This window comes from Cygnus atratus, chromosome 2 (assembly GCF_013377495.2).
Source record: "Cygnus atratus isolate AKBS03 ecotype Queensland, Australia chromosome 2, CAtr_DNAZoo_HiC_assembly, whole genome shotgun sequence".
Classification (NCBI taxonomy): Eukaryota; Metazoa; Chordata; class Aves; order Anseriformes; family Anatidae; genus Cygnus; species Cygnus atratus.
This window is the reverse complement of record NC_066363.1, coordinates 46,873,591-46,886,893: the sequence shown is the minus strand read 5'-3', so window position 1 is coordinate 46,886,893 and position 13,303 is coordinate 46,873,591. Positions and strand designations below refer to the sequence as shown.

Sequence of the window (13,303 nt, the reverse complement as noted above, 5' to 3'; positions counted from 1 at the left end):
CCTCTCTCTGCTTGGGAAGCAGGGCCTTGTCACATTTGGGGACAGACAGAGGAGGAAGTGTGTCTTGTTTGTTTAGGCTGGCTGATACCTGGCAATGGTTGGGTTTGAATTGGTTTAATTCACATGCGTTGGACAAGCAGAAAGGCAAACATTGGCCAGACTCAGTCTGACATAGGGTCTGGCAGTGACTCAGGGCAGAAGAAGGGGAGTTGCTGCAGCCAACAGCTGAAACAGTGGCGAGCCTGGAGCAACCACGGCTCCTGCACACCTGAACCCTCCGCTGGAGCAGAAGACAACTGCTAGGAACACAGGCAAACTAAGGCCCATCATCATCCCTCATCTGTCTGCAGAGGTGACAACCAAGAACTGTACATTTCCAAGCCTATGAAGTCCCATATGATAGAGAAATAACGAAGGCTGCGAGCCTGATTTGTTTGCCCTGGTGTGTCACTATGAAAGCATGACTGACTCCCAGCCAGCTGTAAGCTGTGGCTGTGTTCATGCAAATGGCCAGGGAAGGACCAGACTCTAGTGGCGAGGGAGATTTCTGGCCCGCAGATTGCCAAGGGACCTGCTGCGCTTTGTGATGCATCCACTTGTGCCTTGCCTCCTGGGCCTTGTCTCAGTGCACGCTCTTGGTCAAAAGCAAAATGTGGAGTTTATGCCATATCCTGCCAGGCTCATCAGAAACTGTAGCCTGTTCCTTATCTGGGATTGCCTATGAGCAAGGGCTTGTACCAAACGGGAGTTGAGCTCACTTCCAAGTCCATATTTGGGCCCAGGAACAAGTAGAGGTTGATTCTTCCCTGTTAACATTTGAGCTCGTTGACTGTTTTGGCTGCTGTCCCTCCTCCTGACAAACCTTTTGGAAAGTTTTTGTTTGTTTGTTTTGGTTTGGTTTTTTAACACAGATTAGTTCAAAACTCCCATTTCTTTATTACAGAGTCATTGTTGCATGTCAAGGTCTAGGAGATGTTTGTACATCTGCAGAAAACAGGGTCAGTGTTTTAATTTGTGATACTTCTAAGGCAGAAGAAGATAAACTAGGACTGTGAATACACTAAATACTTCAGGCCCAGAATGGAAACCAGGTTTTTAGCTCCAACAGCTGTGGGAGGGAAAGATTGCTGAGCAAGGTGCATTTGGGGGGCAGAATTCCTCTCTTCTATGCACACAGGGTTTGGCCCATGTCTGCTGGTGGTACCTGTCAGCACATGGCCAGGGCTGCAATCACTGTATAACCAAATGGTGTCCCATCCCTGGAGGTGTTCGAGACCAGGCTGGATGAGGCCCTGGGCAACCTGATCTAGTGGATGGAATCCCTGCCCTTGGCAGGGGGGGTTGAAAATAGGTGATCTTCAAGGTCCCTTCCAACCCAAACCATTCTATGATTCTATGATTTAAAAATTTTTCTTGTAAATAGTTCATGTGTGGTCATCCAAAATACATCTGGAGATGGTTTCAAAAAGTGGTACTGGCATTTCCAAATGAGAATGCTGTCCAAAGCTCAATGACTGGAATTTTCTGTTTACGGGTAATTTGGACCACACACACAAAATAAAAGTGAAGAGAAACTGATGAGCGAGCTGTTTGAAGACGGAGCAGCTCAAATGTGGTAGACCTTGTAAGGTGGCTGAAGACCATGGCCAGCCATAAGACCTTGGCTTACAAGGCCAGAAGGTGGACAATTCTTATGCTCTCAGGCACTGGCTGTAATGAGCCTTTCCTGCACCTTCCCCTCAATGTCAAACACAAGCCTATTTTTCTAAGCATCCTGTTGATCAGATTCTCCTCAAGCAGGGCTATCATGCTTCAAACAATAGAACAATCAGGTGCGTGGTTAACAGCAAGTCTCACAATGTCGCGCACAAAGATTGAAGTATTCTTGAGCTAATGGTGGGAAGTGTTTGAAAAATCTCTTGTATGAGCAAGGTCCACGAGTATTATATTCTAAGATAAATAATGCCTTGTATACCTTCACAGGGAAGCAAGCCAAATGAAATGATAGTTGCAGTTGAACCTTAAAGCGTAGTTTGATTTGATTAGGTAGAGGACTATGCATAAAACCAGAGAAATGTCCCTGTTGTCATTGTCAGTGAGTCACTGAAACTTGGAAGATTAGTTCAACATTTATCAGTCACGGTATTTATCAAGATGGCTTACAGGATATTATGTTTACAAGGGTGATATGTAGTAGCAGTGAATATGATGAATAAGCGAGATAGATTATTCTGCAGGGTTTGGTGTATATGACATTCCAAGGGATGCAAATCAATGCCTGCTGTGACCCTCTGGAGACCTTGAACGTTGATGACATTGCAAGGTTGCCTATGTGCCCCTAATTGCATTAAAACACCGCAAATTGTGGTGTGTTTCTTAAGAAGGAAGTCTTGATGACTCAAAACACAAGAAGAATGATGCCATGGATCTGAACTTGACCACTGCACACAAACAAGCAAGTTCTGAATAAATGGGTAGCAGTGCTGCTGTCTTCGTGCTGTCAGTCACACAGCTAGTTTCTGCAGAAAAGGAGCAGCAAGCCTTAGACTGGGAGGTTTGAGAGGTGTGGAGGTGAGCTATGTAAGGTAGGAACTTGCCCATAGAACATCATATCTGCAGCTCACTTCTTAGCCACAAGACACAGCCACAGAGGGAAATGTGTGATGAGCTTAAACCAGTGATTAAAAAGCCAAGAGTTTACCTCTAAAATTCGAGCGTGCAGAGTATTGCTTCATGGGGTTTTTTTTTGTTTGTTTGTTTGTTTTTAAGAAAGGGTTACAAGAAGACAACATTTCTGAAAATGTGGTCCTGAGGAAGAAGCTACGTGTTTTAGACTGAAGAGGAATATGTTCTAACTTCAACAAAATAGCTGTTAGGCTAGGTTTTCCAGTGCTCTTTCTAAGATATTTCTGTTTCTAGATCCTTTGACACAAAAAAGACGTCACCAGCTTGGCTGTAAAATCTGCAGTAGGGTCTTGGGCCGTGGGCAGGGTGGGCACTGTCTACCACAGGGTGGTATCCTCAGGGTCCTGATGTGGTCAATGGCTCTGTCTGGGATGTTGCGTCCAGTGCTGGACTCCCCAGTTCGAGAGGGGTGTTGGGAAACTGGTCTGGGAGAGGGATACCAAGATGTCGGGGGCCTGTGGAGAGAGGCTGAGGGTGTGGTCTTGTCTGGGTGCAGACAAGGAGGTTCAGGCTGGCGTGACAGCAGCCAACACGTGCTTGAAGGGGACTTGCAGAGGCAGTGGAGCTTCTGTATGTCCTCTCTATAGAAACAGACACCACTAGGAGAGGCAACAGGCAAAGTTTGTTGTCTTGGGAGTTTCAAGAGGACTGTCAGGAAAAGAAAATGTCACCAGGAGGTCAGTTGCCAAGGTGGCAGAGTCTCCATCCACGGAGGTTTCCAATGCCAAGTTGGACAAGACCTCAAATGACCCAATGTAGTGTTGGTTTCTTTCAGTTGGGAGCTTGGGCTTTCTGTGACCTGTGGGCAGGTTTCCTGGGGAACACCATCTGTAACTGAAACCGTTCGCCTCCACATTTGGAAGTCCCCAATAAGTGCTGCTGCGTTGCATAAAGGAGATTCCTCCTTGAAATACCATATGGGTCACCAGAGGCTTGATAGCTAACCATAGAAACCACAACAGACACTTGCACTTGCATTTGTGGCCTGAAAACAAAGACACTGTCATCGAAGGAGAAGGATCCCATCACACTCAGCTGCTGACAGTGAGGTGCATTCGAGGCTCTGCCCAGCTGAAGAGACAGACTGCTGCCTGCAGTGCTAGCCGTGGATCCCTGGGCAGGGTAACACTGACCAACTGCAGCAACCCAGCGTGATTTAGGCGAAGCGCCTGGAGATGTTGACCTTGCAGCGCTCAGTCCCATAGCTGCAGGCAGCACTGCAATAATGCACGTACAGCAGTAACACTCAGCATATACATGGCACTTAGACTCAGCAGACAACCAGCCAGTCTGCTAACTCCCCAAGGACACTTCTCAGTTCCTAACTGCTTCATAACCCTGCTAGTCATTGTTTTTTTCCTCAGAGATGAGGGAAAAGTGGTTTCGAATGGCTAGACTGGGAAAGCAAAGAAAACTCTCTACTAACTGCAAAGGCTTCCCAAGCATCTCTCGGGGCTACTGCATGCCCTTGAAGTCCTGAGGGATTTCTGGTGCTGGGTTAACCAGTGTCCTGGCACTACTATTGCCCAGCACGGAGGCCGGGCTGCACCCTGCAGTGACAAAGCCACCACAAGGGCAATAAGCGGGAGGGAGGGCAGTGGGAAGAACGGGAGCAGGCAGCGCGTGGCGGATAGCACTGCCACTTTTTGGGAGGGGCACGCACATTGTGAACCCATCGCTCAGTGTTGCTTGGTTCATCCTGTGGTTTCGTCCCACTTGTGGTAGCTGGGGCTGGGGCTTGCATGTGCTCACCTCCTCTGGCAAAAGCAGAGCTGGTACTCTCCGTTCTGCAGCAAGAGATAAGCATTGAGCAATTGTGCTTGGCGCCATGACCTGCTCTCTGTGCGTGTGCACGGTCTGAGCAGCAGCCAGGGCTTCAGCGTAATTACCAGCAACACGGGGAGCAGTGAGCTGTGCCCCCGGGGAGGATAAGCCATTACAAATTCCATGTTTCCTGCTGCCAAGTGAATGTTACCTCATCCAGCAAGGAGGCATTTTTGAGTGACTCGATCCCTTCAGGACACTCCTAGGTTAGGCAACGGGCAGGCACGGCTCTGCCAGGAACTGGTGCTGCAGGAAGACACTTCGATGCTCCCTAAGAAAGCCAAGTGGGCTGGGAGCTGCTCCAGCTGCCCATCAAAGCGAGAGCTTTTGAGCTCTCACTCAACAGGGCTCTGAAGGGCTATGACCTTGGATGTGTGCAACCAAACACATATCCTGTGGGCGGGAAGGCATTCAGTCACTATTTTCCTTGTTCTATGAAAATGTTTCTTTAATATATGGATAAACTATTTTATCACTGAGTCAATATTTATGCTATTGATTTCCTTGCCCTTGCCATTTATTTTTTTTTTTTAAACCCTCTCTTACTTTATTTTTCCTCGTGCCTTTTCATATTGTTTGCTCTAGGTGTAGGCTGTGGATGTGTGTCCACACTGCAATCAGTCAGCGTGGTCATACTTGCACGCCTGAAGGTGGCTCAGGGCTCAGCGGCGCAAGGGTGGAGTAAGGGCCCTAGAGCAGCCGTACCCACCCCGCTGAACCCTTTCCGAGGACATCCTGTGGCAATGTACAGCCCTTCCTTGGGTGGGAGTCCTTCCCCACATCCCAGGTCTCCTGACGGGGTGGGGTGGAGGTGTGAGGAGCAATTCAGCAGGCTAGAACTAGAAAGCAGATGGTGGTAGTTTGCCACAGGGGTTGAGAAGACCGCAGGTTGCACAGGGAAAGTAAGCTGTGCTGGCTGCACGCTGTATTCTCCACCACAGGGAGGGGGGCCGCGAGCAAAGCAGGCACGAAGCAGCTCCAAAACTGAAGGAGCTTCCTCCTGACACGGAGCAGAATTCACCCAGGGGACTCCTGCGCCCAGGACACGGCACAAGCTGCTGGTTTGCTTGGGTTCAAAACGGGGACAATTTCATGAGAAAGCGAACTGCCAGCTGAAAGAAGAAGTGGCCTAGTGGAGATATTTTCATCAACTCTTGCTCAAAATTCTGAAGAAGCATTTTCTGAGAAGTACCTTCTCCTGAGTCATTTTAGTCTGATACGTAATGTAACTATTTCAGCACTGCAACATGATAATTTGGGGGTTTCCAGTGCAATATTTAAGGCTCAAACCGCTGTAATTCTGAAATGCCAAGGTCAACTTCCACATTCACTTGTTCCATATACCAGGACCAACCTTTCCTTGTGCATCTCAGTCAGGGAAGGAGAAAGGGCTCCTCAAAAATAACCAGAAAAAGCTATTTTAGCACTGTGGCATTTTGGCTTACTGTTAAAGCACCTCTGTATTTTTGCAGATGGCCTGGCCTAAAGCTTCACTTTTCTGTGATGCCCACAGGTCTTCTCTTTCAGGGCAGGGAAGCTGCTACCCAAGAGGTTTTTGCCTGAGTGAGGATTGCAAGGCCATAAGCCAACACATTGTGTATGTGTAGTTTTGGTCTCCATTTTAAAGCAAAAGGCCTTCTTTGTCTTCTCCAGGAGCAGTCTCTCTGGGTGGTGCTGGGTTGGGCACAGGCACAGGTTTTCATTCCTGCTGGAGGTGAACACCCAAAACTAGGCACCTAAACCCACAACATTAGGTACAAAACCCCTCTTTCAAGGTTAAACGAGAAGGCAACAATGGGATTTCCATTACAACCTTATTGGCACCTATTGCATCTCACTTGCCAATGAGAAACTCATTACCAGATGCCTCAGAAACTCATTACCAGTGAGTTATGGCCAGATGCAATCTGGGCTTGGTCAGCTTACATCAACCCCTGACGTCCGATCTCCTGCCACAAGTCAGCTCATGCAGCATTCGAGGAGAATTTGCCTGCCAGGAAGACGGGATGCCCGTGAGGTGTAGCCGACAGGCCACTGTCACAGCACATGTTTAAAGGGCATGAGTGAGAAGGGATCAGATCCATGCTCCCTTGACAGTAACAGCATGTCAGGTTCATTACGTGTGAGAGATGTGTCTCACTATGAGGAAATTCCTAAAGACAGAGAGACAGAGATGCAATGAAGCGGTGAGGGGTGGACCAAAGCAGCACCAATAGTAAGAGCCAGGGCAGAAGAGATAGGCCGGACCCTTAGCCATTCGTGGTCTGTGCAATTTTTTCCCTTTCTTATTTATTTTTTTAATTTTTTTTATTCCCCTGGGACTTCTCATTGTTTATAAACCATGGTTTGGGAAGGACTGGACATATGTGGAAGCAGTCCTGCTCTGGTCAGTGGAAAGCACCCTCTCTCCTCGCCGCCCCACTGATTCAAGACCCAAACATGGGCTGTGTGTGCATCGCTCACCACCCGAAACACCAAGGCTGCCCTTCCTCACCTCTCCCTGCAGCTTCCCAGCAAGGCTGGGTGGGTTCATCCACCTTCCCAGAGTTCAGAAAGGAAAACTGAGGCACTTGTCATTGTTATAAAAAGCAACTTCCCCATAACCAGACCTGCGGTTACAAGTGACTAAAGCCATAAAGCTAAGAATTGGGTTGCACTTCATGTTCTTACATGGCTTCAATATCCTTGGAAATGCTCTATGAGTTTGCCTTTCTTTCGTCATTTTTGATACACAAAATAAACAAAACCCGGGAAAAGGAAAAGCTTGCAAATAGGGGAGCAGCCACTGGGGAATTCTAGTTGTGTTTGTTTGCACTGTATTGCCTTCTTATGCCAGCTAATAAGGTGACTTAACCTTTCTGTAGATAAATAAATGCAGATAAGGCTAATAGCCTCTGGTGTCTGATTTTGCAAGCTGGGAAGTGAATTGCAGGAGCCTGATTGGGGTTTCAGCTTTTCTGAAGTGATAAGTAACAGGCTGGGGACTGCCAAGGGGAAAAAAAATATATATATTTAAAAAAATCATCTCCTGCTTTTGTTAATTAGAAGAGTGTATTAGTTTTTTTATGAGCCCGATTGAAGTGATTAACTGTTATAGCAGTTTGGGGAAAAAAACGTCAGAAAGGTTGATATTTTTGACAGCCTGGAGCCAAGGAGGGAAAAAAGCCACAGTGCTGAACCACAGCCAGCCCCTCCGTCCACTCCATCCAGCAAAAGGAGATTTGTGTGCCGGAAGGATGGAGATCACCTGCTGACAGCACGGAGCAAGCTAAAACCACGTCTTTGAAAAACATTCCTGCAGTTTAAGTTGAAATCCCTTTTCTCAGACTTTGCCAACACCTGTCCCCGAGTGTATTGAAGTTAATAGCCTTTTCTGGCAGCGCAAGTTTGTACAAGCCAGGGGAGGATGCTCCCGTGTGGGAGTGTTGTACCCTGTGCCAAGTTTAGCGCCGCTGATCTGAGATATTACTGAAGCACAGAAGAAGCTAACGGGAGCGGGGAAGTTGTCTTCTTGTAACCCTTTCTTAAAAACAAACAAACAAAAGAGAGCTGCACAAAGTGAAAGGGGAAATCAAAGCTAGACCCCATCTGCTAGCATAAACCCAAAATTCCTGCAGACAGTGCCAATGTCAGCTGCCTTTGAAGACAAAATAGGTTCATTGCAGGGCAGAACCCACACCCATCTGATTTCGGCAATCTTGCCTTGAACTCTGAGGTTGAAAGTGAGGATCGGAACATGCGTGTTGTTGAAATTGGCCTTTTGCAAAACCCTACAGGTCTAGAAATATGACTATCCCTGATGAATACACACCCTGCCTCCACTGACCCTCCAGCACATACCTACATACATTTTTCTTTCAGGAGCAAAGCGTTACTGACATCAGCCCCTTCCTGTTTGCAAAAATCTGTAGTTTTCGCTGTAAGACTACCATGTCAAGACAATTTAAGCTGTCTTCAACCAAGCATGGAATGATGTATATAGCAGGTTGGGGCTGGATTAGAAAACTACTGTCATTGACTGCAGATTAAGTGGATTACTCTGTTGCTACAAACAACTGGAAAAGAGTCACGTTTGTTCAGATTGCACGTATTATTGGTGGTGTTATCGTGTGGGCATTCCGTGCAGACTTTGCCTCATCCCATCCCGGTCCTAAACAAGAGTGTCTTTCACCCTCTAGGATGAAAGAAGTGCAGAATAAAAGCAACGCTGAAAGGTGAATTGGAGTTTTAGAGCTTTTTCAATAGAGAACCATTCGACTGCCAGCACAGTGTCTGGCTCTGAATGGTGAGTGATGCTCCAGCTATTGCAAATGCTGCCAGCTCCGATGTTCATGCAGATGTCCTGCGAGATTAGAAGAGTGTACTGAACCCTCCGTGCCCTGTGATGCCAGTCATGCTCTCAAGCAGGGACATCTAATTTACACCTGCAAGCAAGCTGTGACATGCTTGAAGGGTGGGATCTGCTAACTCAGCACCCAACTGGCAGCGACATTTCAGCACCAAATGAAATAGGTCCTCCTAAAGCAAACACCCAGCTGCCTGAATTGATGGAGAAAAATTGGTGCCTTCAAAGGCTTCCACGGGGAGATCTTGTTTAGGGAGATCCTACGTTCAGAGATGCCAGCCTCGCAGCCTGAACCCTACGGTGGTCAAAACATGCTTGGCATGGGCTGCTGCCACGCAGGGAGGCAGCTGGGGTCTGAGGCTGCTCCCGCAGCTCGGTCACTCCTTCACTTTTGGGTACTTGGCATGCTTGTATCTCCCTCTGCCTCTTGTCACTGTGCCCTTGTCAACATCCACATGTGCCATCAGTTGTCCCCTTGATGGGTTGGGCTCTTCTTTCCCCCTTTAGTCAGCCTGAGGACCAGGGAGGCAATGGGGTGGCAAAGGAGGCTCCACCACCTCCTGGGCAGAGACCCCCATCAGCCACATACAGCTCCTGATACACCACGTTTCTTGCTCCACCTGGACCCCGCTCTGTCTCCTCTTTCCCACTCGCTTTCTTCTCCAGCCTCCACCTGACCCCACAGGGAAGGGACCTTGGGCTTTTCTGCAGGTAGGAATGCTGGATGTTAGCCCATAGCTTCATGTACTTCTGTCCCAAACCCCATGACAGAACTCCCATTAACCTCAAGGAATGTCAGACTGGTACTAATGGGGAACTCCGATTTCTTAAGGAGGAAACGTTTGTGGGCTGCCTCCTAAAGCTAGCCCTAGGGTTGCAGTCCCGGTAACCTGGATTTCAGGGCATAGGTGCATTCTTGTTACTCATCTAATCCATGATTTTGCTGTTCGTCAGTGAAGGGTCTGTCCACTTGTCATCCGATTGTGCAAATTCACCTTCCATGTGAGTCGGGATTTAAGTTTCGCTGTTTTTCAGGGTCTGACTATGTGCAGAGGGAGTTGTAGTCATTTTTTTTTTTTTCCGCAGGAACTTCCTTTCTCTAACACCACCCCTTGGCAGTGGACCTGCTGACACCTCAGAGCCAGACACTGATAAAAAGGGCAGCCGTCTTCCTCCTGCATGCTCAGAGGTGAGTGGCAGAGGCTACTCAGGAGCTCAACAGCCACCGGCATCGCAGACACCTTGGGTCACAGCACCAGCAAGCACCATGACTGGTAAGTTTCGCGATAATGCACGGCAGCTTTGCAGCTTGGCAGGTCTCCTGTGGTAAGGATGGAACCTCGAGCAGAGCCAGGGAGACCCATCCCTCTGACTGCCATGCATGGGACCTGGGGAAAAATGTTTGGGTGCCGCTAGGGAAGTGCTGCTTTTGGTTGTGGTTTTGACGACTCGGTGAAGCCAGCTGAAAAACACAACCCAATGTTCAGCGCTTTTCAACAACCTGTAGAAATCTGGCTCTGGCAGCGACAATAGTGAAGAAATGTGGTTTTAAAAATCTTGTTGCATCAAGCTGGAGGGAATTTCTTTATTTCAGGCTACTGAAATGTGTAGATTACTGCTCTTTAGTGTTGGCTGACAGCATCTGTCAGAAGTTTCAGAGTAAATGAGAGGGGATTTGAAATTTCACCCTGTCCTGTGGCTTGCCCTATTGTCCAAAGATCTTGCACTGACCTCGAGAGCTGCCTGAGCTCCTGCAGCAGCTGCTGAGCCACCACCGCAACCTGCGGTCCTGGGGCCACCCCAACCCCAGGGTGCCCACAAATCTCGGGCTCTGGGGCATAGCTGGGCAGCTGGGAGGGAGGGAAGGAGGCTGCGGGTGTCCTGATGCTGCTCCCAGCCCCTCTGCTTCACACCTCCGCCCCCTGGGTGTGGATGAGCTGAAATTTCCCAGGCAGTCTCAGCTAGCAGCATCTTCGCTCTGGGATGAGTGTTCGCCTGGAGGTTGGGCAAGGATGGGAAGTACACGCAGGTGTCCAAAGTTTGCTGTCTCGTGCAGCCGGACCCTGCACTTCCTGCTCCACTTCCCTCCTGAGCAGCCCTTACTCCCACCGAAGCCAGGCTGGCTATAAACACCCTGCCCCAGAACATTAATTTTTAAACCCCGTTACTGTGACCTACTGATATGGCATTTGGGGCTGTAACAATGAGGCTGTCGGTCAGGTCATGATGACTCTGTGAGGGATAAATCATGAAACTAGGAGAAAAAAATATAAATATATAATATAAATATATATTAGAGCACCTATCTGCTATAAACCACTAATTCTCATGCTCACAGCTGGGGTGCCTGCAGGCAGCAGGGGAAAGCAGCCCAAGACAGAGCTGCCCAGGGAAGGCACGTGGTGGCAAAGCCTGCTGGGACGCAAAGAGGGAATGCTGCCACCCAGCTCCGTGGCATTCATCAGCATGGAAAGCCAAGCCAGCCTGATCGTAGGGCATTGTATGTTTTCTCAGGAATAAGCGTGGCACAATTGGCACGCAGCCCTGGGCAGGCACAGCTCCCCGGTGCAGTGCTCTGAGCTGTCAGGGTGTGCTTCAAAAAATAATTTAAAAAAATTCTCTGCACATTTTTCTCTCTGCATCTTCAACATCAATGATATCCAAAAAAAAAAAAAAAAAAAAAAATCTGAGATGAAAATATGGTCCCTAAGTTAGGAAAGCCAAAATGATGGATTCCTTGAGCAGCAGGAGGCTGTGTTTGGCTCTCACCTTCTGTCCTAGCATCTCAGCCTGGCTCCAAGGCAAGGGCTCACCAGAGCTTTAGAAAGGAGCAGGAGCAAGCAGCTCTGGTTCTGAGGATCAGTTAATTCTGAGGAAAAGCCACTTCTACTTCACCAAAGGGGCTGGCCAATTCCTGCTGAAATTTTTTGGCATCCTCCACACCCCATCATGCAAAGTGAGCCCGAGACTGGCATTTGGCATGGAGCAAGCAAACAAAAAGTACTCCAAAAGGCAGTCAGCGATTGAAAGGTGATGGTTAATTTTAAGTCTACTTACTGTACTTCTGATAATTCTTTCACGTTTAAGATAAATATGGTTTATAAAGTAAACAGGAGGGAATACAGAGAGGCAGGAACCTGGTGTGGACCGCTGCACGGTATGTTTGGTTTGCTCAGAGCTGTAGTCACCATGCAGCACAAGTCAGAGCTATTGCAGCCTTGGTTGCAGCCTTGGCTTCAGCCTCAATCCCAGCCTGTGGTGGACCCAGCCCACCCTCCAGCCTCTCTCCCACGACACTGTCTGTGCAGCTGCCACCAGCAGATCCCAGCCCCCCCAACGTTAGGGCTGGCTCTTGCTGATGCTCACCTTGGCGCAGTTGCTGGGTGCCGTGTAAAACTGTCAAGCCGTTTTGTGACCTAATCCCTTAAGCCATTATACCTTTGACTGCTTTATTCCTAAGTTATCACAAACCTTTTCAAATTTCCTGACTCTCCCACATCTGTGTCTGAATCACTCGTGAGCCTAGTGCTTGTTTAACACTGCTACTCCCTGCTGTTTACACAGTATTTAGCCTCTAAGGAGGCTTCATGGGCAGAGACAAGACAAGGTTTGACACTTCCAAAGATATGTAGCTACGTCCTGGCATGCTCTGACTTTTCCTGCCACACCTGGGCAGCCTCCCAAAGCCTGGCACAGGAACCCCCAGGTCCCCACCTTGATGGAGAGCAGAGGTCTCTCTTTGTTCCTGCATGGAGAAACCAAGTCGCTGGGGAAAAAAATCCTTGCAAAGGTTCATGTGCACAGGCTGCCCTTAGAGGTTGATTAATGACATCTGTTATATCATCTGGGACTAGTTTTTGAGGGGAAATATGAAGAACCAGCCTCAGTGTCCTGAGCCCTATCTCCCAGGTCTTAGGCATCCCCGAGACATGGGCAGCTCAGCAGTCGGGGGGAGGCACATTTGGTTCACTTCCAGCTTGGCTGCGTGCGCTACATCCTGCCAGGTGCAATTACAGCTGCTCTTAATCATTATCTGATAATCATGACAGATGCATTCAACACCAATATAAGGCGAGTCTTTGACTCGGAGGTAAAATCACAGCAGCTGGGATTAATTTTTAAGCTGCCCTGTGCTATCGGGGGCCACTTGGGAGCACCACCTTTGACTGTTGTTAAATCTCCTCCTCCTCTGACTACTCCTGCTGCTACTCCTGCCGCTGCTATTGCTGCTGTTAAATACCTGCAGTAACAAAGACCCATTTGTAGCATTCCAGGAGCTTCCCTTCCTCACGCTCAGCACGACGTGGGCACACAGCAAACAGGTGTTGGTGTCATCATGAGCAGAGCAGCTGGGCTGGTGGGGGAAAGCAGGAGGGGTCCTGGACTATGGGCATTGCCCATGGGGACACTGTGGGGGTCAGGACATTTGGGGGGCTGCACTATGGAGGT

General features: G+C 48.6%; 1 protein-coding gene across 1 annotated transcript in view; it reads right to left on the bottom strand.

Annotated features, from left to right (window-relative positions):
• KIAA1143 (KIAA1143 ortholog) overlaps window positions 1-13,303 on the bottom strand; it is a 273,363-nt gene that overhangs the window by 54,711 nt on the left and 205,349 nt on the right. The window lies entirely within an intron of this gene.